General features: G+C 38.8%; 1 long non-coding RNA gene across 1 annotated transcript in view; it reads right to left on the minus strand.

The window, feature by feature from the left end:
• Nucleotides 1-266: 266 nt before the first annotated feature.
• The window catches only part of LOC111871686, a 16635-nt gene continuing 11923 nt past the window's right edge, over nt 267-4978 (minus strand). The window contains exon 3 of the long non-coding RNA XR_004513799.1: nt 267-815. This is a non-coding gene — a long non-coding RNA (uncharacterized LOC111871686). The remainder of the gene's footprint in view (nt 816-4978) is intronic.

The raw sequence follows: 4978 nt of genomic DNA on the forward strand, positions 1-4978 counted from the left end.
TCGTCTGTAGGTATTGGTATTGAATTAAAGTGGCTGCAATTATTGCAGCTCACTGTTCCTCATATCGGGAAGTAATTATGTTGTGTACCTTATTATTACGCATTCTAGTTGAGTTCTATAAAATATAATGAAATACATGGAGGATTTTTACTTTATTGACCGGTTCCACAGCTCTGCTCTTCACGACGACCGGTGCACTGCTTGCTGCAAGGCACACACAAATTTTGACGATGAATCAGCATACGTGAATGGCGATAAGTTTCGGAATGAAGGGAAGTTCTTACTTTTGTCTGCATAGACGTACGTGCAGTGTGGGCAGTAGCTGAGTCTTGCTGGAACCAGCCATAGAGTCTTTCTTCTTCTGTTAATTTCGAAAATAATTGCCCTGTACATATCTCTCGCAATTAAGTGTTTCGTTAAAAACACAGGTCCAACAATCCTTCTTGAACTTACAGCACACCAGACCCCAACTTGCACTGGATGGAGCGAGACCTCATGGGTTAGATGTGGATTCCGTGGACGCCAGCAGCGATTATTTTGCGTATTTATGTATCCTTGCAAGTGAAACGACGCTTCATCAGAAAAGAAAATCAATTGCGGATCGACCTCACCTTCGACGACAGACTGTAGAAACCAACTGCAAAAATTATCCTGCTAGCTGGATCGCGCGGCTGCAAGGAGTGGATTGCTGTTGTTTTATACGGTCTAAGCTTCAGCAATTGTGTTCCCGTTCTTGCGTTACACTTCGACACTCCAGTCTCTTGAGCTAGAGTTTTCATCGGGTCATCATCAGGCGTACAATGCTCCAGTTTCAGCTGTTGAATTGCAATTAATTATCATCTAATTCTTCAAATAAGGATCATTATTGTGTCTTGAAATTATTTAAATGCATAAATTCATATATAAAGTCTTGGTAAAAATTTAAAACTGAAAATCTTTGTGTAATAAAATTAATTTAAAATTAAAGGTGTAAAGATTAAAATTAGAAACTAAAGATTAAAAATGAAAGTTAAAATAGTGTTTTGTGCTAAAACTCTGCGACCACTACACGTTGACCTGGTCTATGACGGTAGAAGCTACTATAGCCTGGGGCGGTCCTTCGCCGCTGGCGATGGGAGATACTGCAACATCCGCCATGTTCACCCGATATGAGTCCGTGCGATTATGATCTCTTTGCCAAAATGAAAGAACCACTGCGAGGGACACGTTGCAACGCAGGAGAGGAGATTATTCGTGCTGTAGGGCAGTTACTGCTGGACATCAACAGAAGTGGACGCGCTGATGGTGTACGACGCCTTCCACAAATTTGGCAGAAGGTGGTACATAAGGGGGGCGATTATACTGAAGGAATGTAAGTGTGTTTACCTCAGGTAATAAAGTCATTTCAGAACTATAGAGGCGTTGCGACTACTTTTTATCCAACCTATGCATAATTCTTGGTAGAAGAATCTGCATTAGAGCAGCGTTTCTCCAATATCCTCGATTTCCCCAAACTGATTATTATTCTACCACTCATCCATAATCTTCTATTACCGCATCCTTTTTATGTCTGTGTTATAGCTTAAGCGGCAAGTCTCTGGCTTCTTATCACGAAGGGCAGGATTCGATCCCAGCTCATGTAATTTTGGATTTGTGGTGAAAATTGGGAATGGGGCTGAACGTCTCCGAGTACATCGGTCTCCCTATCCAGTTATTATTCCACCAGTTTCTCCACACTTGTTAATCATCGGCTCTTCGACGCTGTGCTGGTTCGATACTGATAGCATCATTAAACACAGTACTAATTCCGTGCTTCAGACAGAGAACGTTGCCTCTCAGCTTTATTTAGCGGTACTTTGACTCGGGTCATTATGCTGCCTTAACTTTAATTGGTGATCCCGAGTCTTAGTATCCTGCCTGCTATTCTGATCCGACTCGAAATGTAAGCGTGCAACCTTCGGTTTTGTAAACAGTAACGTCGCCTTCGATTACTGCACACTGTTTTAGTTCAGGGGTTTGGACAGGGAGGCCACGATAATATAAATATCAAATATGAAATTCCATAACGTGATTCCGATTGCGCGTACAGTTATGATTATTTCATACAGAACGCAATATCAACATTGAAGGTTCGTTTTCTTCGATTTGAATAAGTATGAATAATTGTTTCTCTTCTGGAATATAACATCGTGCAGTCCATTGGAAAACAACCAACGTTTCAGGAGAATATGTCGCCTCCATCTTCAACGTCGAAGAATAAGCCAAAGAAGAAACCAGCATGAAGAAGGCAGTAAACACATTCTGGATTCTTGCTTGACTTATTCCTCGTCCCTAAAATGTGAGGTTACATGTTCCTCTGGAACGTCGGTTGGCTTTGAGCTGACTACACGGCGTTATATCCAAGAAGTTAGAACTCTCCATAATCACCGCTGTGAGAACCTCAAATCCTACATTGAACAAGTTAATTTTATCAAGAGGAAGAGAATTTCGTAATTCTCGCTTTCGTGTAACGTTTCGTGGTAGATTATATAAGGAACCTCTGTAGGCAGAGGTTCAAGTTGTATGGAAAACCACATGGATTGTATATAATATATATGTATACGAGTATATGTATGTGAATGTGAGAAAATAACATTAAAACTCATTGTAGAGATTTTCCTATAGAATAGTGAAACGGATTGATCTAGTCCGTGGTAGTATCCATGGAGAAACTTTTGTACTGAAGAATCCTGGAAAACTACAATAACTGGGAATTTCTTGTATAGTTGACTTCAGATCATTCGCTGAGAATATGGCATCTTCAGTGAAAATATACTCTAAATATGAGGTTCTGAAGAGAGTGAGTGTCAAGATTACGGTAATATTGTGTGACACCGTGTAACCTGGTACATGGGGACGAACATTTCGGTGGATTATACTGCCTGCATCTTAAAGTTATGACCCTGTACATAGAGACATCAGTTTCCTCCGAAACATTGGCACGCACACACACACACACACCAACTTATATGGCGTAACATCTAAAAAACACAATCTTAAGTCAATTTTAATTAATTTAATTTGGATAAATTTAAAATCTTTTACTTAACAATTGCTTCCAAGCCAGCCCATGTGATATTCGTGGCGAAGGATAGAGTGCCGTACATTTTGTTTTAATGTTATTTTTCGGCCTTCGACTGACCGTCGTATTTAGTGAATATCGTAGTTTCATTATCGTAAATGTTGTCGCCAATTCACCTACCTCTCTCAGCGCATTAGATTCCACTTCAGTGTTTCAGGTGGATTTTTTCAATTGACCTCATCCTTCCAGCCGCACTATGACCCTGTGGTCGACTCAGCCTCTAACAGAAGTGAGTACCAGTAATCTTCCTGGGGCTAAAGGTGCGGCCGGCGACTAAGGCTGACAAACTCATAGCCATCTGTGAGCCGATTGTCTACAAAATGTGGGAGCCTCGACCTCTCACAACCCTATGGGCCTCCACGGCCTGTCACAGGGAAACGTTTACTTACTTTTACTTTTTCCTTTACAATCTTTGCTTTTGGATTTACATTATTTCGTGTTATTTAAATTTGCATGCAAGTTTCTAACCTGGATTGTAAGTGTGGGTCGAAAGACACCACAAAATTAATATGAAATCATTAGGTAGCATTATTTATTAACGACGGACATACGTCTCACTGGATGTGTTAAGCTTCATGTTCCCGTTAATTCATAGCCGCGAGTGCATGTAACCAAGTGGTGATCGATAATTTCGTCTGACGGATCATATGGGCAGTTTAGGCGAGCTTCACTGTCAACATGTCTTTATCGAAGTAAAAATGGAAATTTACAGTTTCTATTTCCAATTTTTACACAGATAAAACGAAATTAACGTACACAATATGAGTTAAAATATTTATACTCAATTAAGTATAACTTAGCCCAAAGTTTTCTTTCCCCGAAATTATTTGTCTTATGTCTGATCACACTGAAATCGCAAAGTATGAATGCCTGATGTTTGCAGCCTGAATGCGCGACCGTGAGCCGCTTTGAAACTGTGGTCGGGCCCCTTTCGTTCACACCATAATGTAGATCCAAGAAATGGTAACAAATCCAGTGATTACTTTGACTTTCACACAAGAGAAACAACGTTTATTTGATGTTTCTTGTGCCTGCAATTCGCAGTGTTGCAAAAATTGTGCAGGTCAGTGTTTTAATTCGTAAACACTAATAAATTGTAGACTTTATATTGCGTGAGTGTAGGACGTTCTTCGGGTATCTGTACTGTCTAAATATCCTCAGAGTTCATTAACTGTGGGGATAAAAGTACAGAATTTATTAAATATTAATGTTTGCACGCGAGGTGCATGCACGTATTACAATGTATGAACTAGTACAGATATGTAGAGTCGATCTTTGTAATTGGCGAGTTTATTAACACTGGCGACATATACAGCGGAGTCTCTACTGTGGGTACCAGAATAACTTGTCATGGGTTAAAATCAGCCCACAATTTTATCATTCAGATTATGGACTCTGTCTGTGAACTTATTCGTTTGTAACTGACTCATAATAAGATTTTACATATGACAAGACACTAAGATATGGGAATAGGGTTTCTTGTAGAGACTCATTTAAAAAACTTCATATCTTGCCTTTGAAATCTCAATATTTATTGTCCCTGCTTATTTTTGTAGCCAAAAATAAAGATCTTTTTACAACAAATATTGAAAGTCACAGTGTGATAACTAGGCATGGTAATAATTTGTATATTCCACAGGTTAATCTAGCCATCTATCAGAAAGGAACTTATTATTCTGGAATAAAATTTTACAATAAATTACCTTCCAATATTAAGAATGTTAGTGACAATTTAAAAATTTTTAAATCTACTCTAAAAAGATATTTACATATGAATACATTTTATACATTAGACGAGTTTCTTGAACATGAATCTTGATCATTAATTGACTGTCATTTTACGCTTAATTTACTATGTATATATTACCTGTATTACCT

The sequence above is a fragment of the Cryptotermes secundus genome, unplaced genomic scaffold, assembly GCF_002891405.2.
Source record: "Cryptotermes secundus unplaced genomic scaffold, Csec_1.0 scaffold262, whole genome shotgun sequence".
Taxonomy (NCBI): domain Eukaryota; kingdom Metazoa; phylum Arthropoda; class Insecta; order Blattodea; family Kalotermitidae; genus Cryptotermes; species Cryptotermes secundus.